At 38.2% G+C, this 22,981-nt stretch overlaps 1 long non-coding RNA gene across 1 annotated transcript in view; it reads left to right on the forward strand.

Moving 5' to 3' along the window:
- Positions 1-22,981, forward strand: part of LOC103280979 (uncharacterized) — a 232,780-nt gene that overhangs the window by 179,313 nt on the left and 30,486 nt on the right. The window contains exon 4 of the long non-coding RNA XR_009999885.1: positions 2,643-2,681. This is a non-coding gene — a long non-coding RNA (uncharacterized LOC103280979). The remainder of the gene's footprint in view (positions 1-2,642; positions 2,682-22,981) is intronic.

The raw sequence follows: 22,981 nt of genomic DNA on the forward strand, positions 1-22,981 counted from the left end.
ATTCTATGATTCTATGATTGAAAATCATTCCCACATATAATTCTTATATAGTAAACTGAAGTGTCTATGACAGATAACCACCAGATATGATTGAACACCATTAAATTATCTTAGTTCTGGTTGTAGCATACCACAGAGTTGTGTAGGACCTAGAGTTTCCTAGAGAGGTATTCTGTCTTGGAATTTTCTAGGTCCTCCCATGCAATGCTATGGCAACATTCAGGGAAAGTATACGATAGAATAGGCCTGCACAACTTGTTGCCTTCCGTCTATTTTGGCCTCCAACTCCCGCAAGTACTAGCCAGCTTGTCCAGTGACCAGAAATTCTGGGCGTTGAAGGCTGAGGGTCACAGGTTGTGCAGGCCTGCCATAGAATCATCTAGAAAATGCCTAGAGAGACTATTTTCCCACAGGTGTGGGTAACTAAAACCACGGATGTGGGTTCCACAGTTCCAGGGGTCTTGCTGTGTTTTGATTCTCTTGGTAACTTTATCTAATTTCTTTCTTTTGCCACTTAAGCATGTATTTGGCTATGCTCATTTAGTATTTTAAGTTATGATAGTGCTAGAAATTGGGGCAGGGAGTAGGGATTGAAGGAAACTTTATTGGGAAGCAAACTTCTTATTGGGAAATCAACCTCCCCTCCACCTGTATACGAATTTCATCAAAATACTTCTACTTTGATCGTTATTGTTCATAAACTATTTATAATATGGTCAAAATGACAAAAACAAAACTGCTCATACACTCTGAACTGATTTGCCATAGCTTCGGATTAATCTTTTTGTCCAGCTATTAGCTGCTAACTGGAGGGAAAGACATTAAAATACCCCACTAAAGCTTTATGATGCAAAGCCAAAAGCAAGCTTTTCATCGCTCTGCACTGGTATTTCCATAATTACTGATGGAATCTGAGAGTCTTTTGTGGCCAATACTGTCTTTCCTTTCTCTCAATTGGCTGAGACAGGAGGTGAAATGCTTTCAAGAGCAACTTAATCTGCCTGGCATGTGTAAGGCACTTTTGAAGATCTTGGATGTTTTGCCACTGTCCAGGCTAAATGAGAAGTATGCTTCAGTTATTTAATTAAAACTGATTGTGGTGTGTAGATTCCCATTACCGGATCATCCCTCTGGGACAGCATTGGATTCAGCTGATCACACTGTTGCAGCATGCTTCTGCATGTGTTCTGCTCTGCTGGGAAGAAAAACCCAGAGAAGGGACCATGAAAGGATTTGTAACCGAGTTGGTGTGTGGCGTGGGGGCGGAGGAGAGAGAGCACAAGTGAGAAAGAGAGACAGTGAACATCTTTCATAATCTGAACTCTGACTACCGAGTGCTAGCAAGGCTGAAACACTACTTGATTGTCCAAGATTAGCATGGGATCATATGAGAATATGCAGCTATATTTGTTTGAGAAGTGGCTTGCTTTTCATGCTTAATTCAGCACAGGGTTTATTTTGGAATTCTATCCACAGCAAATACAAATTATGGATCAGCGGCCTTCAGTGGAAAACCACTGCTTTTGAGCTAACCCCCCCCCCCCCCGGCAGTCATTACTTTGCTTAGGTTCAAGAAATTTAATGTTTTATTAACAGTGAGCCTCTCAAAATCTAAAGTCAGCATACCTAAATGGATCATCCTTGAAGGCTGAGAGCCACTTTACAGATCATAAAGCAAACAGTGGAAGAAGCTGCTTAGAGCATGTTGGCAAGAATTTTTGGGAGAGAGCACCAAAAGTATTTACACTAAGGACATCCAGTTTTGCTTGGAAACCTATAGACTATACAATTTTCCAGGAATAACATGTTCTGTGCAGAAGGCCTTGGAATACTATTTTTCTGTGTACAAATATCACATACATATTTTGCACAGAATATGTTCTGAACTACAGTGTTTGAAAACATGTTTTTGAAGACTATGTTGCAGCAAGAAAAAGACTATTTAAATTATTCACTGATTGCTTCAAGTAGAAAATTACTGAAGAATTTAATCCTTAACAGGCACCATATTAGATTTGACATATGACTGGATCCTGTAATAATTTCTGGTCAACAAAGAAGTGAGACGCACATACTATATTTGCTGTACAGCTTGTCTTTTGGGCTTACTTTTAGCAAAGGTAAGTGCTAAGGCCTGCAAAGGCCAATGGCCTCAAGTTTAATTAATGTCATCTCCTCTTTCTGAAAATCCCAGTTATCTCCAGAGCTCCCACTCTTGAAGCTGTTCTTCATGACTAAAGAAAACACAATGTCTCACTTTAAAAAAATTGCATGACAGAATAGTGAGTGCCTTTAATAAGACATTTTCCTTGTAAATTTTGCTTGTGGAAAAGAGGAAACAAGTTAGCATATTACATATACCTACTTAAGTAGTATTAGACATACCTCCTATCCCAACACATTTCAATAATTTCTAGACTGAACTGTAACTTTTTAAAGTCTTCCAAGACTTTTGACATGCTGCATGTTAATTTACCTTCTAGTTTGCAAAATGTAAGACTTGAAAAATGTAAATATAGCGACTTCCTAAAGCACAAAATATAAAACAGAAAGCTTCATGTATCCCATTAAAGAATACCACCTGATGCAATCAAATAGCTGAAGTAATCTGATGGCAATCACCTGTATCCACTATTTTACAGAACCTCTTGGAAGAAGACTGTTTGCATGAACAAGGGCCAGTAAGTGTCTTTTTATTTTATTAGACAAGATATGGTATTTGATTTGGCTATGAAATGTTTTTTTCCCTATAGGATGCATATATATTTGTATATCTATGGTTGCCTATGACAGACAACTAAAAGAATAACAAAAAGGCTGCTCAGTCTTCCATATAAATATTCTGAGATTTAAATATTTAAGATTGCTTAAATGGTGTGGTGATTTCAGTGTGGCCTTTCTAGATTTTTCCAGCCCGGGTGGTTAGAAGATAATAAAAAGACTCCAGATTCTCTGAAAAATAACAAAGAACCCTCAGTCTCAAAAGATAGGAGTAGGGAACCTTTTCACGTCAAGGAAGCTTTGGGTTAAGGTTGGAGAATATTGGGAGTGAATGGTGTTTGGTGGAATGCCTAGAATTGCTAAATGAGAGGTAATTTAGGTGGTTAAAGAATAGTTGAATTTCTGTGCTGTTCCTGGAAAGTAGCTTTCAAACCCTGGGGGCTCTGCCACAGCCCTTTTCTGATTGTAGCGGGAGGAAATGAAGAAGGAGAGGCAACAAGACAAAACCTGACTCCAGTTCTGCTTTGAAAGGAAGAAAAAATCTGCTTCTGAGATCACCTTTTCAAATTTTCAGTAGGGCTCAAATAAGGGACTACAGTAGAGTCTCGCTTATCCAGCCTTCGCTTATCCAACATTCTGTATTATCCAATGTAGTTTGCCTCCTACCCGGATCCACAATTGTTTCTCTAGGCAGCAATGCGCAGCAGGCCAACACACCCAACAACAACACAAGTGCAGCCACGCTCCCAAACAAATGGCAGACTTATTGTAAAACGTGTTGTTTTGGTGCCTAAATTGTAAAATTTATTTATTTATTTATTTATTTATTTACAGTATTTATATTCCGCCCTTCTCACCCCAAAGGGGACTCAGGGCATATCACATTATGTACATATAAGGCAAACATTCAATGCCCATAAACACATCAAACAGAGACAGACAGACAGACAGACAGACGCAGAGGCAATTTAACCTTCTCCTGAGGGGATGTTTGATTCTGGCCACAGGGGGGAGCAACTGCTTCATCATCCACTCTGATGGCACTTCCTCACTTCCTCATTCCAACATTGAAAATTAGTTAAACTTGCCTCCCCACTTTTTATAAGTGGTACCTTATTTCCTACTTGATAGATGCAACTATCTTTCAGGTTGCTAGGTCAGCAGGGGCTATATTTTATTTTTAATTGATAGGTACTCACCCCGCCTCTGACTGGCCTCGAACTCATGACCTCATGGTCAGAGTAATTTATTGCAGCAGCTGCTTACCAGCCTGCGCCACAGCCCACCCCCATCAATGTCATTTGATGTTTAATAGGCTTTTCCTTAATTCTTCCTTATTATCCAACATTTTCGCATATCCAACATTCTGCCAGCCCGTTTATGTTGGGTAAGTGAGATTCTACTGTAATAATAATAACTTTATTTTTATATCCCGCCACCATCTCCCAGAAGGGACTCGGAGTGGCTTACAAGTGGGACCAAGCCCAGCACAACAAAGTTTGTGAGCTAAAAATCACATTTAAAAACATAATAAACATATGGCAATCTGCTTAAAACAATTAAAAACAACTAAATATAAAAACAACCATAAAATAAATCAAAACAAACCTCAATAACCAGAACAAGGGATAAGATGGGCAAGATCTGAAATTGGAAAGGGCTGGGCATGGGGCATTCAGTCACAAAACAATGAACAAACTCTATATCATGAGGTTTGGTCCAGAAAGAGCTCTCAGCTGCAGAACAAGATGGGGAGGGGAGAGAAAGATTTTGATGATAGTACTGAAACTTAGAGTGTTAACTGATGTTTTGCCATACCATAGCATAATAAGTGTCAAGAACAACTGTCTAAGCATCAGAGAAACATATGTTTTGGGTACAGTACAATCAGTATTTTGGATTGGAGCAAAATACTGGGATGCATCATTATCTGGGCAAAGATCTTCAAGTTCTTCAACCTGTAAAAAGGGGGAGGTGGAATGGAAACATGAAATTCTTGCCAGTGTTCACTCAAATACAAACATTTGGGGAGAGGCAAGAATTTACTACAGATCTAATTCCTATTTCTAAGGAATATAACTGGAATAACCAATGGTTCTACTTTCCCAAACTATCCTCACCCCACAACTTGGTTTTCACATATGAAATCAGTTTTCATCTGCCTAGGTGATCAAGCTGGGGAAGAAAGCATCAACAGCAGAATAAAGAGAAAGGATGACAGATGTGGTTGTATAATGAACAGTGAGAGAAAGCTGCATCATATAGCATTCGTTCACTGTTCATCATGCCGACACATCTGTCATGCTTTCTCTTTTGAGCAATTCGGCTGTCTTTGATTATGCAAATATGCATTTAGATGAGTCATTCCATTAAACTGGACAACTTATTCAGAGGGCAATCTGTACCTCCCTGAAATTATGTCACTTCTTCCACTCTTTCTAATTGCAGTGCCTCACAAATTCAGTGCTCATTCCAAAGCACTCTAAATATCCAATCTGGGCTAGATGAAAGCATTGATCTTCATGGATTTATCCCAGCCAAAGCTTATTGCAAGAGCGTTGTGATACAAAATGCAGACAGGCACACGTGGTAAAGACAGAGGCTATTTACTGATGGAATAAAGCCTGGTATATAATCTGAATTCACACTGTACAGTTATAGCACTTTCACTCCGTTAATGGTTGCACCACACAGAATCCTGAGATTTGTAGTTCATGAGAAACTAGAGTTTTTGGATAGAGAATTTTTTATACCTCATGCAACCACAAATTCCGGGATTCCATAGGATGGGACCATGGCAGTTAAAGTAATACCATAATGTCAAATTACTTCATTTATGTAATGTGAAAGAGTCAAAGGTCCATATTTTTGTTTGCTGTTTCTGTATAGAATTGAAGTGTGGGAGTTAATGGGGTACCAAAGTGATTTAACTGTGAAAGTGACCAAGGTCTATGTTTCTCCCAGCTCCTTTAGTATTGCATTACTATCTGTTTTGGGCTTTTTTGACTAAAGGTCAAGACATCCCAATGGCTTGCAGCATGGGCAATTTCATACTTTGGACCTATCATATATACCCATGTATAAATCAACCTCATTTATAAGTCGAGGACAGATTTTGGGGGTTAAAACTATGGATTTTTATATGACTTATGTATAAGTCAGACATATAACTTACAGGCATGCTGCAATAGGACTCTTCAGCATTATTTCCTTCCTATTAATGTTGTTCATGGGGAATCTAATCTCTATTTTAAAAAGTATGAGAAACTCATAAAAAGAAGGAATTACTGCCCTTCTAATAATGAGAATATAATTAAATTATATGTAAAAAAATAAATCAAATGGACACTGCTATTTATTGAAAAGTTTAACAGGACCTTTCTATTACATTTAGACTATCTATGAAGTTGCATTTGTCCTTTATAGTTTTTGTTCCAATACATAACATACAATGAAGTAGAAGGCACAATTTGGAGAACATCTTTGGAGAGAACAGGTATTTTGTCTAGACTCCAGTGTATACTTAAGAAGCAGTTTTTCCATGATTCAGGTATTGCAGAATTCTCCACTAAAGTGCAATATGTATTCATTCAATGAAGGATTTATTCATATGTGACCCCTTGAGATCAGTGGTACTTGAGCACACTTTATTTTGTGAAAAAGAATGTTCTCTGCTGGTTCTCCTATTCTCTCTGTATTGTGTTACTAAGGGTCACAAAGATGTACAATTTCTCTTAAAACACTGCAGAATCTTCTAGGCTATGATAGTGTTCTTTTAGAAATGTTTTCCATTTGTTTAGAAGAAGGCCTGCTTTCTCCATCTAGTGGCTCAATTATAATAAAATCTCTTACATGTTAAAAATCAAGATGAAAAGAACAAACCAAAAGTAGAAAACGATTCCTGAAATCTACTGCAATGAGTCATTTTACTGCAAGAAATGGCTGCTTTTCAAATAGGTTCTTCAGCTTTCATTAGCATGTCAGTGAGAATATTATCAAATTAAAGAAAGGGATCAGATTAATATAGTGGCTTTCCAAACTTCAAAACAACTAATGTAGACCAATACAATTTGAGCTAACCCAGGAGTGATTCCAGAAATGTTTATGTGAATATTCAGGGCATGGAATATGGAGGGGGGAAACGGGAAAATTCTGAATGAGTTGATTGGATAAGATTTAATCACATCATCATATATATAAACATGTCAGTATTTGTCATAATATATTGGAAACTAAATCCTGCAGGAGGTGTTGATAAACACAGCACAACTATAAGAAAGAAGGATGGATAGATAGTTGGCCATAATTATTCTAATGTTCTTGTCCTGTATCATATGAATTTTGTGCATTTAACCATTGAACTGTGATTGTGTGTTGGACTATGATTGCGGAGACCAGGGTAGGCCATGAAAACTTCATGATAGGTTTGCCTTTGGATGACCAGAAATGACTTGAATAATAATAATAATAATAATAATAATAATAATAATAATAATAATATAAAACTTTAGTCGCATTGACGAGAAACAACAGGAAAAACTCAGCTGCTATCAGGACCTCAAGATTGAACTTCAAAGACTCTGGCAGAAACCAGTGCAGGTGGTCCCGGTGGTGATAGGCACACTGGGTGCCGTGCCAAAAGATCTCAGCTGGCATTTGGAAACAATAAACATTGACAAAATTACAATCTGTCAACTGCAAAAGGCCACCCTACTGGGATCTGCACGCATCATCGGAAAATACATCACACAGTCCTAGACACTTGGGGAAGTGTTCGACTTGTGATTTTGTGAAATGAAATCCAGCATATCTATCTTGTTTGCTGTGTCATCTATATATATAAAAGAGTGATGGCATCACGGCAATTCACAAAACAACAAAAGTACAGGCCCCCCAACCTCAAAATTTGACAACACAACCCATCATCCACGCCTCAAGGTTGATACAACAAAAAGAAAAGAAAAATCAAGTCCTAATTAGAGGGAGAGCAATAATTTTTTTATCCAATTGCTGCCAGTTTAGAGGGCTAATCTCTGCCCATTTGGTTGCCTAGCAACCAAGGGACAGCCAAATTTCAGTTAGGGGACAGGCAGATTTAGGCCTTACTTAGACTTCTTCCACAGATTATCTAATTTGCACTGGATTATATGGCAGTGTAGACTCAAGGCCCTTCAACACAGCTATATAACCCATTTATAATCTTATATTATTTGCTTTGCACTGGATTATCTTGACTCCACACTACCATATAATCCACTTCAGTGTGCATTTTATACAGCTGTGAAGAAGGAGCCTCATATAATCCAGTTCTAAGCAGATAATATAAGATTATCAATAAACAGTAGACTCTCACTTATACAACATAAACAGGCTGGCAGGATAAGTGAATATATTGGATAATAAGAAGGGATTCAGGAAAAGCCAATTAAACATCAAATTAGGTTATACAAATTAAGCACCAAAACATCATATTATACAACAAATTTGACAGAAAAAGTAGTTCCATGCGCAGTAATGCTATGTAGTATTTACAGTAGAGCCTCACTTATCCAACACTTGCTTATCCAATGTTCTGGATTATCCAACGCATTTTTGTAGTCAATGCTTTCAATATATCGTGATATTTTGGTGCTAAATTCATAAATACAGTAATTACTATATAGCATTACTGTGTACTGAACTACTTTTTCTGACAAATTTGTTGTCTAACATGATGTTTTAGTGCTTAATTTGTAAAATCATAACTTAATTTGATGTTTAATAGGGTTATCCTTAATTCCTCATTATCCAACATATTCACTTATCCAATGTACTGCCGGCCTGTTTATGTTGGATAAGTGAGACTCTACTGTACTGTATTTACAAATTTACCACTAAAATATCACAATGAATTTAAAAAACATTGATTATGAAAAGGCAGACTCCGTTGGATAATCCAGAACATTGTATAAGCGAATGTTGGATAAGTGAGATTCTTCTTTAATATGAAATAATTACTGGGATAGAATAATGCAGAACAATATAATCTCTAAAACCAGGACAGTAAATAAACAGGGGAATTCTACACAGGAAACAATCAGGGCCAGCTAACACCTCCCAACAAAGTATTCCCATCATCAAAGTCTGGAAAATCCTGTTTTCTCAGGGCCACAGACAGTAGAAGCACATAAAATATCGCAAACAACACCACTCTGAAAACAAGGGAATTCCAGACAGGAAACAATCAGGGCCAGCTAACACCTCCCAACAAAAAATTCACTCAGGGAGGAAACAGCCATGCTTTAAAGCTGCAAGGCCATTACATCCTAATCATTTTTCCTAATTGCAGCATTCATACTTGCCTCCAACAAACAAAAAAAACTAATCAGAAATATTGTATATTCACAACCTTTAGGAAATAATATCCCCTGATGGCGCAGCGTGTTAAAGCGCTGAGCTGCTGAACTTCTGGACCGAAAGGCCACAGGTTTGAATTGGGGGAGCGGAGAGAGCCCCCACTGTTAGCCCCAGCTTCTGCCAACCCAGAAGTTCGAAAACATGCCAATGTGAGTGCATCAATAGGTACTGCTCCGGTGGGAAGGTAACGCCGCTCCATGCAGTCATCCCACATGACCTTGGAGGAGTCTACGGACAACGCCGGCTCTTCGGCTTAGAAATGGAGATGAGCACCAACCTCCAGAGTAAGACACGACTGGACTTAATGTCAGGGGAAACCTTTACCCTTTACCTTAACTACCACCAATACTTTATTTCCCATACCACCATACTTCGCCACAGCAACGCGTGGCCGGGCACAGCTAGTACAATATATAAAACCTTATTTGTATCCCGCTCCATCTCCCCAAGGGGGCTCAAAGCAGCTTACAACACAATAATAGTGCAAACTATGAACAATAATTATTAAGATAAACGACAAAATTAACTTAAATCAACAAAAAAGTGACACAAAATAAATTGACACAACAGCAGTCATTCATAAGTGAAAATAAACAGTAATGTATGCCTACAGCAATAACAATTGAAACCTCTATGAATTTGTCTTGGAATTGTTAAGAGTTGAGTGCAATTAGGTCAGTGTCGGGTATAAAATTATTTTTCAAGGAGACTCACTTTTAGGTACATTATTTTCTAGTGAGTTACTTACAGCTACATTTATTTAGAGACTAACTTGCGTACCCGGTGGTGCCTGGGTTATTTGAAAAGGCCCTTTATGGGTGATAAGTAATACCAGTTTGGTCATTTGTTGAACTATGTCTTAGAGAGAAAAAACTCAGTCTTTCCTGTTGTTTTTTTTATGAATGCTCCCATTAGAAAATGCATAAGGATGTGGGTGAACCACATTTCCCAAAAATCTTGGGTCAATCCTCCCCAAACTCTGCCAGTATTCACAGTTGGCAATGTTGGGTTTGTGTGCCAAGTTTGGTCCAGATTCATCATCTACTGGGTTCAGTGTTCTCTGAATACAGGTGAACGATAACTCCCAGATTTCAAGGTCAATCACTCCCAAAGCCCACCAGTATGCAAAGTTGGCCATGTTAGGTCTGTGTGCCAAGTTAATTGCAGGTCTATTGTTGGTGGAGTTCAGAGAGCTCATGGAATACAGGTGAACAATAACTCCCAGAGTTCAAAGTCAGTTATCTCCCAAGTCCATCAGTATTCCCAGTTGGTCATGTTGAATTTGTGTGCCAAGTTTGGTCCAGATCCGTCATCAGTTGGGTTCAGTGTTCACTGAATATGGGTGAACTATAACTCCTGGAGGTTAAGGTCAATCACCCCCAAACCCTGCCAGTATGCAAAGCTGGATGTGTTGGGTTTGTGTGCGAAGTTAGTTCCACGTTGGTGGGGTTCAGAGTGCTCTTATATTGCAGGTGAATTATACATCTCAGTCCCTACAACTCCTCTAAATCATGGTGAATTCTCCCCAAACATTTCTCTCTAATATGTTCGGTTTCTGTGTGCCATAGAAAAGAAGAGGAAAGGATTACGGGAGAGGCAGTGGGCGGGGTCATGCAAATTTTACTCCAATTGAGGGAGAAAGGAACCATGCGATACGGCTCCATATAACCTGCAATGTCAGTGGAAAGAAGGCTTCAGAGGCTGTCTGTATAAGTGAACACCCATGCCACATACACATATCCACATTTTCACTTTTATTATGTGTATAGATATTGAGACTGTCATGTTATAGTATAAATATACCCAGGCTTTGCTGGCATCTGTATATTAAGTCTAATATTGTCTAATTATATGACAAAACCTATAATCATCACAAGAAACATTCTCTTGATGCAGAGGCACTTTGTCTGGAAGAAGAAAAGTACAAACATTAAAACCTATTTATTTTAAAAATAGATGTGAGGGAGGATCCATGTCAGGAAGTTGTTGCACATTATATCTGCATGTGCTGAGTAATTTTGAAGCTTTTAACTCAAAGTGCACAATTTGGTAAAAAAAAAAAATCCTGGCTTAACTGCTGTGTTAATAGGGTTGCAGCCCTAGAGTTCTGTGGAAATGCAGTAACTTATGCTAATGAGACAAATGAATTATACAGACAAGAATATCAGATACTTATGTCAGTCTCTGTGAGAATGAAGGTCAGAGGTTTAAAACACTAAGCACTGTCCTAGCTTTCTGCTTATTAAATACATATAATAAAACTTTGATCAGAACAAGATTATACTGACTGCATTTGTTTAAAAACTAACCTCCTCAGTCACTGTTGTGCAGTCTAATAAAATAAGGACAGTTATTTATAAATCTACTTTCTGAAGAATAAAAAACCATAAATTTTACAGAATATTTTCCTAATGTGGATACAATGAAATAATCTCCTCTTCTATCCAGCTGTACAACAGTCTTAATAAAAGACTCCCCAATGATGGCTAATACTAAACCAAATACTTTTCAACAAGTGATATTATTGCCAGGTTAAATGCTTTATTTTCACTCATCAGGGTTCAATGTAGGAATCTCAAAACTCCTCTTTGGTTAATCCCTTTGCTAGTTCTCTTTAATACAAATTCCATTTATCTGACCAAGGGTGTTGGAAATAGGAATCAATTGGGTCTGAGATTGAAATGCTAGGGTGTCTGAAAAATGGACTGTGCTGATAGAAAATATCAATCTCTATGCTGCTGACCAGAGATAGAAATACATAAACATCTCCAGATGTCTGTTTTCTTCCAGAAAATCAAAGATTTGTCTTAAGCTTTCATTTTATCTCCTGTGGGAGAAGGGTTGCAAAGAATAAAATGGGAGTTTGCTGCAGTACGTAGCTTTCAATTTTTTTAACACTTTATAATGCCTCAATTGGCAGGAGGACAGGAGAGAGAGAATGCCATTTTAGCTATTCTATCCTTCCCAAACACACCAATGACACTATTTTTCTGTGATGGTATGATTGTGGGCACTTATGAGGCAAGAAGCTATATAGCCAAGAGTAGCAGTGGTGCTTGCAGGGTCTCCCACATCAGATAGAATTTTGCTGAAGAGACACACTAATCGTCCCAAAGAATTACCAAGCAGCAGCAGTGGTGGGTGGGAGACACTGGCAGAGGATCTCTCAGATACAAAAGCCAGGGCAACATAACTAACATTTGTTGTAACTACGTAGAGGGAGGCATAGTAAACCTCCTTTTAATATCCTTTTTGCAACAACCTTGTGATGACACAATGAAAAAAGGAAACATGAGACAGTTATGAGAAGGTGAAACTCTTATATCAAATAGTATTCATCAAGCTATTGAGGTACACCAGAGGACAACTATGAGCACTTTGGCTTATGTTCTGATGATGTGCACAGGAGTGAAAAGAAAGAAAAAAGTTGCACAACACATCATATTGGAACATGGCACATGAGAAGCATGAATTGGGGCAAGCTAGACATAGTAAAACTAGAAATGGAACATATAAACATTACAATAATTAGGGAGAGCAGTCTGAAGTAGACAAGAACGGGACATTTTGAGTTAGATAATTACCCAGTGTTTTATTCCAGAAATGAAAATCTAAGAAGAAATGGGGTGGCATTAATAGGGAGGAGAGATGTTGCAAAAGCAAGCAAAGGATGTAAGGCTCAGTCTCACTGAATATATCAATAAGATTTCAGAGAAAACCCTTTAACCATAAGCTAAGTTTATGTTCACAGGAAAAAAGAAATTGATAGATTGCATTTTGACACCCAGGAGAAAGGTGGCCACATACCAAAACAGGACTTTTTGTTAATCATGCGAATGAAAAAATAGCAAACAGAGCAGAAACAAAGATTGTGGGGAAATTTGGCCAAAGATTGTGGGATCAATAAATGTAACAGGAGAATCACTGTTTGAATTTTGCAAGACTCATGGTTTGTTCCTTGTAAATAGTTCTTCAAGCAACTAAAGAAATGTCTATGTTGACATTACCTGTTAGCCAATATAGATATCAAATAACTCCATAATTGGAAGCAGAAAACAGTGAAGCTCAATTCTCTCAGCAAAATTGACCAGGAGCAGACTGTAGCACAGACCATGAACTTCTAATATAAAAAATTACAGTAAAGCTAAAAATGAAAATTAAACCAACCATTGTGTCAAAATCCAATTTGAAGAACATCCCTGGTAGAATTCAAAGATTATGTAAAAAAGTAGATTTGCAACAATAAGTAAAAGAGCTCAGGGAACAATGCAAAAAAACACTATCTGCAGCCAAAAAGAAAGAGGATTCTCAATGAAACATTACAAGCAGTTCAAAACAGATGAAAAGCAAAAGCAGAATCCTGAATGGATCTGCTCAGTGACTTGTGCACCGAGACAAGAGCTACTATAATGATCAATACTGAGAAAAAATTGCCGCGGCAGTACTGACCTGGGTGAAGGACTGGGCCACACTAGAAAAAAAGGAAATTCTGGCATTAGAAGGAGAAGACCTAAGACGGGGGTGGCACAGTTACCTATGGAAAGATAAAATAAAAATAGAAAAAGGGTTCAAAAATCATTTTATAAGGTCCGCCCTAATCAGAGTTTGGGACAAATACAAACTGAAACTGCACTCTAAAACGCCTATGTGGTATTCTCCCAATGAAGCAAATCACAGAAGAGAAACCCCCGGAGAAAAATGGTTAACATATAAACAACTTCTAACATTCACCAATCAAGAGATAAAATTAAAAACACATGAAGAAATAAAAAAAATAGAACCAGCAATAAATTGGCTGCAATACTGGCAGATCAGAGAAGAATATAAAGAAGATAAAGTAAAAGGATTCAAAACAACAGAGAAATTCTGGGATAAAATACTGAAAATTAATACCAAATTGATAAGAATACTATACAAACAAATACTCACCTGGGCTCTAGAGGAAGATCACATAAAAGAAGTCATGATAAAATGGGCCAGAGCGATAGGACACACAATTCAGTTATGCCAATGGGAGGAGATATGGGTAAAAAAACTAAGGTGGGCCTATGCGGCGGAAATAAGAGAAAACTGGTACAAGATGTTCCACATGTGGTACTTGACACCAAATAAGCTCGCAAAAATTAGCAGAGGTAAAACCCAGGGAACATGTTGGAAATGTGGCAAGCACACAGGCACCTTTCTACATATGTGGTGGGAGTGTAAAAAGATAAAAAAAAATCTGGCAAGAAATACATAAAATGATGACAAAAATTGTAAAAAAAAAAAAATTGAATTCAAACCCGAGAGTTTTTTATTAGGGATTATCGATAAACAGATAGACAAAAATACAGACAGACTAATATTCTATCTCACCACAGCTGCGAGAATAGTGCTGGCACAACTATGGAAATCAGAAGATACACCCAGTATGGAGAAATGGCTCATTAAAATAATGGATGTGATGAATATGGATATATTAACACAAAAACTAGCACAGGATAGAGCTCCAGGAAATAAAACAGATTGGAAACCTATGATCGAATATTTGCAAAAAGAGAAAATTAACTGGCACATAAAGTTTAAGTAAGGAAATTCCAGGGGAAAACAACATAAAATAATAGTAGTTAAATAAGTGTAACTACAAAATTAATAGACAGGAAAAATAAAACAAAAGGACCATATCCAGAGCTCTGGAAGTAACTAGGACATAAAAGCAACTGTATACATGTTTACCCCAAGCTGCTGTTGTGGATCTTTTCGTTTCTGTTTTTGTTTTTTATTTTTAGTTGTGTTTTTTTTCCCCCCTTTGGTTTTTTCTGTGTGCTTTTTCTTCTCCTTTTTTGTGGTTGCTTAAATATTGTCAGCTACCGTGTATGTCAATGTGTCCCTTTATGTCGAAGTTACCTACCCTACCCCCCCTTACATCTTGATTTCATGTATGTTTTTTACTATATGGTAAAAAAAAAGAATTATTATTTTCACAAGAAATGTAGGAGTTGCTTACAAACTGTACAATAAAAAATATAATAATAATAAAAAACACCGCATAAAAACTCTTACTAAATAAAATAAAATGCTCAACAAGAATACTGAGAAAAAATTATTTAAAATGTCAGAGGAGAAAAAGCTATATGAGAAAGATAGTAATTATGGATTATGCATCATGATGAAGAAGATTGGAAATCAACATATTTTTCCTGTTTACCTGTTTTTTTCTTTTCCCACTCCGTTCCCTCTCCCATTTATCCCCTATACTTTTCTCTTATTACTTTACTGAAAATCTTTAATAAAAGTTATTTTTAAAATACTGAGAAAAGAAGGTGACAACAAAAAGGAAGAATAATAGACTTCTTTCACAAAGTCTAAGAAATTAATAGGAAATTTAAACCAAGAGTGTGGATTCTTTATGACCAGCAGTGAAACATTACATGATCAAGTAGAAATTTCAAAAATGATGGAAGCAATATACTAAGGAACTATATAACTATATAAAAGAGATTAAAAGATGACAGATTCAGTCACCATTTGAAGATGAACGTACAATCTTACAAAGTGAAGTGGAAGATGCTGCTGAGGTCGGCAGTACTTTTTCATGCCCACTGATTTTTTGCTTCTGAATGCAGCAAGAGTGAGCAATTTGAAGAAAAGTACTGGCTTGAAAACCATGAGTTAATCAAGTGAGAGGGGGAAATGATGAGGGAAAACATAAATATGGAAATTTTACAAGTTTGGGAGTTGTTAAATCACCTGAGCCTCTTACCAAGAACTGGACTTGTCTTTAGTATCCTATATTTCAACAGCAATATTTCATAGCGAGGTTTCATTCAGCATCGATTATCAAGGGACAGAAGATGCATTGGACTTCAATAAAGTTATCTGACAAGCAATTTGCTTTGTTTCTGTACTGCTCCAGTTCTAAAAGAGGAGCACAACTTTAAAAAATGAACTATAAAGTGACATGCATCACTGATAATATTATGAATGTACTGTAGTATCCAATTATTTGTTTTCTTTTAAGCTCCTCGTTGGGCTTTTATAATACCTTGGGGCACCATTTATAGGGCTCAGATTATTTTTATATATGCTCCTCAAATATGGTTTCATTTCCTGCCTGGTCAAACTACTATGAGAAAAAGTGAGCCACATATTATTTTAGCTATATAAAATATTCCCACAAGTCACACACCGAAATGGTGTGTTTGTATATATTCAAACCCAGCAATGCAAGATTTGGTTTTGATTTAGCAAAATAGTGCTTCCCCCACTTCCATTTGTTTTTCATCCATGATCTTTCAAAAGCCAAGGTCCTTGCTGTATTGTCTTTACCTTCATCATCACCTGTCAAAGTACAGTTTCCATTCATTCCCCGCCCCCCACCCATCCAATATTATTTCATCAAATTAAATCAAGGAATTTTTTTTGTATAGTTGCCTCAGAGTACAGTAGAGTCTCACTTATCCGACTTCCGCTTATCCGACACTCCGTATTATCCGACGCCATCTAGTGGCCAATTGGAAACATTGCATCCTTCACTCAATCCAAGGTGAGAGCTGTGGCTCTTTCCCTTTCGAAAAAACTGGAAGGAGGAAAGCGCATCTCCGAAGGGAAGGGAGGGAAGGGGGGTGAATCATCCCATGGGGGGCCATTTATATGCGAGGGAGGGAGGGAGGAGGGGAAAAAAAGGAAACGCATGGCTCTTCCTCCCTCTTTCTCTTGGTGCAGGCAGAGCCTCGTGTCTCCAAACCGGCCTTGTTTCCAAATCAATGGCTCGTGATTGGAAGGAAAGAATGGGGAGGGAGAGAAGCCAAAGCAGCTGGCTGCCTTCTGTAATCTCCTTACCTGGGTGGGTGGGCGGAGGACCCCCCTTTCCTCCTGCACACACACACACATTTTGCTCCAGATCCCCCCTCTCTCTCTCCTTCCTTTTTCTCCCCCACGCACTCTTCTTCCTCCTCCTCCTCCTCCTCCCTCTTCTCCCTCTTTTACCCGTCAGCCTTGCAGCAACTTGCACTTCTGTCTTCCTCCTCCTCCTCCTCTTTTAACCCAAGCAAGAATCATTAGAGGCATAGCACCCTAGAAACACAAGAGACCCCCTTCTCCCTTCAGAGGCTCTCCAGCCCAGACCCGTTCTGCCAGGCTGGAAGGCACAAGCCAAGCCCTCCTCCCAACACAGAGCCACCCAGCTCCAGGTGAGATTCTGGAGACAGTTGACCAATATCAAATATTTAGCAAATTTTTGTTTCCCAGTGTTGCCATTGCTCTGCTCAATATGGGATTCTAGAGATGATTAATCTACAGTATATTAGTGTGTTCCCAGCTTCCAGGGGTTTTGTATTTCAAACAGGATGTTTTGGTGCTTAATTTGTAAAACCATAATGTAATTTGACATTCAATAGGCTTTTCCTTAAACCCTCCTTATTATCCAACATATTCGCTTATCCAACGTTCTGCCGGCCCGTTTATGTTGGATAAGTGAGACTCTACTGTATTTCATATTCTACTTTTGGGGTGGGAGAGAGGAGGTCTTTATATCTGTATGTTTGTTTATTTTGGCAATGGAAATTTCTTCCTCTTGTGCTTGAAAAGCTGGTTTTTAATAAAACAAAAGCTTCAAAGTCTTTCTTACACGCAGTTTGAAGTTAAGATGGAAACAAAACACAAGGGGATTGGTTTGCTAAATGAGTTTAGGAACCTTAGATCACTAAATCAGGCAGCAGCCCGTTCATGATTGCCCGCTGGCAGGCTAAGTGCCATTTACTCATTTCATGAAGCTGTGTTTCCCCCTCCTTTTCTTTGAAACTCAAACTATCTAAAACAAAAAGCAAAAGAACAACAAGTCTTCTATGTGAAGAGGATTTCAAACTGCTTTGACTCTCCGGTGACCTGTTGCTTCACTGATCAAATCAAAGGCAGGATTTTGAGCTCCTCAAGCAAAGGCCAGTAGACTGTATGATCAAAAGGTTCATTGGCTCATCTTGCAACATGTGGGAGAGCACCCCTTCAAGCACAACTGCCCAGAGGAGGTAGTGGGTAGATACATACAAGCAAGCAAGAACCAGAAAAGACAAAAAGGGTTGGCGGTGCTAATGAAATGATCAAAATCTCTTTTGGCAGTAAACAGCCTTGATGTAACTGATGACAAAACAGCGGGCTATAGCTCTAAATGGCAATCAGCAATGTAATAAAAATATGTTAGACAAAAAGATGGGAAGGGGTACAACTTAGCAGTAGAGTCCATGCTTTACACCAGTGGTTCTCATCCTGGGGATCCCAGATGTTTTTGGCTTTCAACTCTCAGAAATCCTAACAGCTGGTAAACTGGCTGGGATTTCTGGGAGTTGTAGGCCAAAAGCATCTGGGGACCCCAGGTTGAGAACCACTGCTTTACACACAAAAGGTTCCATATTCAGTTCTAGGTGTGGATGAGAAAAATCTCTCCCCAGAAATACTGGAGAACTTCTACTAGTCCATGTAGACAGTTCAGAGCTACATGGACTTGTGACCTGACTTGATACAGAAGGCAACTTTCTATGTCAAAAATAAAAAATCAGTAACTAAGTAATTGTTTTTAAAAATCTGAAATATGGATATAGAAAAATAAGAATGAGAGGGATGTACTTAAATAAAGCAAAGGCAGAATCAGTTAACCAGAGAGAGAGTTCCATAACTCTGGTGCCATCACAGAAATGGCTCTTTTCTTCATAATAGCATTCCTGGTTTCCCAATGTGATCAAAAAGATTTTACCTTAGACATTGAATGGTGATTTCCAAACTCTCATTTCCAAGAATTTCTGACTGGTGGCTGGGACTTCAGAGGCTTGAAATCCAAAACACCCGAGAGACCACATTTCTACCATACAATGCACTGGCTCCAAGCCATGATCACACAGCTTACCATGTTTTTTTCAGGGCTATGAGACCAGATATGTTTGTGCTTTTGGAACAAGGGAACATGAAGGTACAACTTGCTGGAGAAAGCTCAGACAGGATCTCAGCCAGTCTTACAACTGTTTTGCTATACAGTGTTCCCTCACTACTTCGCGGTTCACTTTTTGTGGATTTGCTGTTTTGCAGTTTTTCAATAAACTCTAAAATACTATTATAAATCATTAAAAAATACAATTTACAGCCTAAGGAAGGGAGGAAAGAAAAGCCAAAGGGAGAGAAAATGTGCCCAAGTGGCAACGGGAGGAGAAGGAGGAAATTTATCAATACACAATTGGTTGATAAAGACTTAAAATAGTGTATAACTAACTACTAAAATAATGTATAAATATTAAAATAAATATAGTGCCCCTACTTTGCGGATTTTCACTTATTGTGGGTGGTCCTGGAACCTAACCCCAGCAATAAGTGAGGGAACACTGTACTGTAATCATTGTCAGCCTGTAGGAGAAAACACACTGTCACTTACTCAAAATTCTTGTCCCAAGGGCCAAGGTCAGACAAATGTATAAAACCTGGAAATTATCTTTGCTGCAAATTCATTGAGCAGAACATGCATCTCAAGAAATGTCCTTCACACTCGTTCAGGAAATGTGAAGATAGAGGTCATCAATGGAGATCAAGTTTTGGAGATCCCTTTGGCAAGACACTCATATGGCCCCTTTCCTCCACAAAAACATTGTCTCAAGGCATGTCCTTCACACTTGTTCAGGAAATGTGAAGATGGAGGTAATCAATGCAGGATTTTCCTATTTGGCCCCTTTCACTTCCTCACTGCCAATATTACCAATTGATTTGATGATCAACCATAGAATAATGTTTAAGTCATTTGGAGCTGAAAAGAGTAAGGGACAATCTGATTCAGGTCAAGCTGAGACCAGATGTCTATTCCAGGCGATATTCACAGCTTTCCCTTTGGCAAAGCACCTGACTCCCAAACACAGCCCAATAATTGGATTGTCCCATGGCAAGCCACATATTGGAAGATATAAGACCTTATAAGGAAGAGCAAACCTCCAAGTCTTTGTTAAGGATAGACTTTTTTCTATTTCCAGCCCTACAGTCTCAGCACCTGTGTGGGTTGTTCTAGAGCTATACTATGCACCAAAAGAGTGTAAAGATGAATGTCCAAGTCTTAAGCTGTCCCTTCGTTACTTGCCATGGACAGAGAGCTAAGGAACAAGAAGGCAGCCCTAGCTACTCCGTCTTACTACCACTGTTATTTCCTTGCTGACTACATCAGCGAACAGGTGGGCTGAAGTGATGAAGAATAGAAAGAAATTCATGTCAATGGAATTCCATTTTGTCATTGCTGATAGCCATTCATAGTAGCCTTCAGCACCAGCTATTGACTCCAGCTTTGTCACTTCCAAAGCAATGCCACTTGAATTTTGGATTAAAATTGTAAGATATGGATGAAGATTTTATTTTATTTTGCTTTTCATAGCATGATAATCATAGATGTATTGCATGTACATTTTCTTGTATTCTTGGTTTATGGATACCCCCCTTTTTGTCAAGGCACATATTTTTCAGAGTACTTTTGAACAATCACACTAAAGGATTTGTCCTTGAATTATTTCCTTGTATGCTTGAAACACAGTCTTCTTTTCTAACAGTTCAAAGACAGAAGAGACATTATTTAAGCTTTTGCTTTTTAGGCCAACTGCAAAAAACAACAAAAAAAAAACCCCTTCCAGCTTCAAGGAGGATAACATAGCCAAAGCTGATGAAAAAGGAAGCGACATCAAAGCCATATTTCCCATTTTCTTCTAGGTGGTGGTTGTACATCCTGAAACAAACTATTGTTTGAACACATAGTATACTGAAACCTAAATGAAAGCTTAGAAATGGATCATTCATTGACTGCTGAGATGATCACACTTCTTTGTTTTTTTTTATTAAACTCTTGTACTTCTGGCAGCCACAATCGGGAAAAAGATGTGGTCAATATTAATGAATAAGCAAACTATCCTAGAAGAGAGTGTAAACGATAGTGATATGGATAGTGACAAGATAGTTTTCCCTCCTAATTTTATAACTCTAGAACCAAAAGTATATAGAAGTAGATTTTATGGACGATAGAAAACACTAGTTCAAGATGGGGGGGGGGGGCATTCACTTTTTGGATATTTTCACCTACTACTTCAGCTACTCTACCCATCGAGAGCAATGGTAAAGGACGTCTTTTAGAGCTAAGGTTTTCCATTCTAAGGTAAAAAGACGTATTACTTTTACATTAAATCAGAATGGAAAGGGATATCTTTTTGAACACATGATTATGCTGGCTAAGGTATTCTGGGCATTGTGATTGTGAAAATTGTGTGCTAGTATTCTCAAACTCTGACACTATAAGCTAATTAAATTTACTGCTTCAAGAAATCATGATAGCCACCAAAAAAAGATGAGACATTCATGGAGATTTTGAAAGATAGGACTATTAATGACTACTAGTCTTGATGACCACATTTGTACTTTACCGGTTCAGAGGCAATATGCTGTGAATCCCCATTGTCGTACAAAATGAGAGAGGTCTAATGGATCCATATCCTAAGAGGCTTGCCAGTATGAGAAATAGTTTGATGAACTAGATAGAGCTGTCTGTATGCCCTCATAGTCTTAACAGCTTATATATTAGAAATAGCTGACTCATGAAACATGGGCTTAATAAAATCCTGAATCAACTCACATTACAGATTTCTTTTCCCACTGTAGCGCCTTGATTCCTTGTAGATTCCTATTTATGAAAATAATTCCTAGAGAAATGAATTGCACTTATGGGGAAACAAGGAAGGAAGTGAAGAGTTTTATTACTGAAAGATTTTCATCTTCTTTTAAATCATAAATATATTGACAAGTTAGTTGGGGATTTGACAGCATCAAACTTGACAGAATTAAAGGAGGATGGGACTGTCAGTGGCTACTGGTCAAGAGTTACACCTCACCTTTTTCACACTAGAAGTTGAACAAAAGAACATGTCAATACAGTATCAGAATAATCGTTGAAATTAAGAATCAAATGCCATTGGATGCTAATGGGAGGCTGGTGCAGAGGCGGTCCAACCATAAGGCGAACTAGGCACTTGCCTGTGGCGCCATTGTCCCAGGGGCGCCATCGTTCTGGGAGGAGGGCACCACTCTCCACCTTTTTCTCTTTTGGGCCTTCCTGTAGCCACACTGGGCCTCCCGGTGCCCGTGCTGGGCTTTCCGGCCGGCGCAGACCCACCTTTGCACCATGGGAGCCCACCTTCGGGGCCTTCAGAAATTGTGAGGTCTATGAATCTTGTGCCTTAACTTGGATCAAAGATTGGCTATTTCTAGAGAACAAGAAAATCTTAAATCTAGAAGGTTTTGACCTAAAAGCCAACTGGCATTTATATATATGGCACAAAGCAGACAAAAACGATAAGAAAATATTCAGAAACCATATAATAAGAACTTCACTAAACAACATATGGGAGAAATATAAAATAAGAATGTTCACCAAAACTCCAATGTGGCTATCACCACTAGCAATAACTCAGAAGAGTATCCAAAGCAACATAAACTGGCCCACATACAGAGATGTCCTCACAAGTCAAGAAAATGAATACGTACTAAAATCACAAGAAGAAGTATTGAAATCATTCGGTCACTTATCATGGATCCACTACAGGCAAATAAAGGAAGAATATATTAAGGATAAACAAGATGGCTTCATGAAGAAAGACTCAGAATGGGACAAAATTCTAGAGTCTGAAAACAAATTAATTACAAAGATATATAAGAAACTCTTGGAGTGGAATACCGAGGAAGAACAAATTAAGGGAAGCATGGTGCAATGGTCCAAAGACATAGGAAGGCCTATAAGATATGAGGAATGGGAATCAATCTGGAAGAAAAATATAAAACACACATATGCAACCGACTTAAAAGAAAATCAATACAAAATGATTTA

This window comes from Anolis carolinensis, chromosome 6 (genome assembly GCF_035594765.1).
Source record: "Anolis carolinensis isolate JA03-04 chromosome 6, rAnoCar3.1.pri, whole genome shotgun sequence".
Taxonomy (NCBI): Eukaryota; Metazoa; Chordata; class Lepidosauria; order Squamata; family Dactyloidae; genus Anolis; species Anolis carolinensis.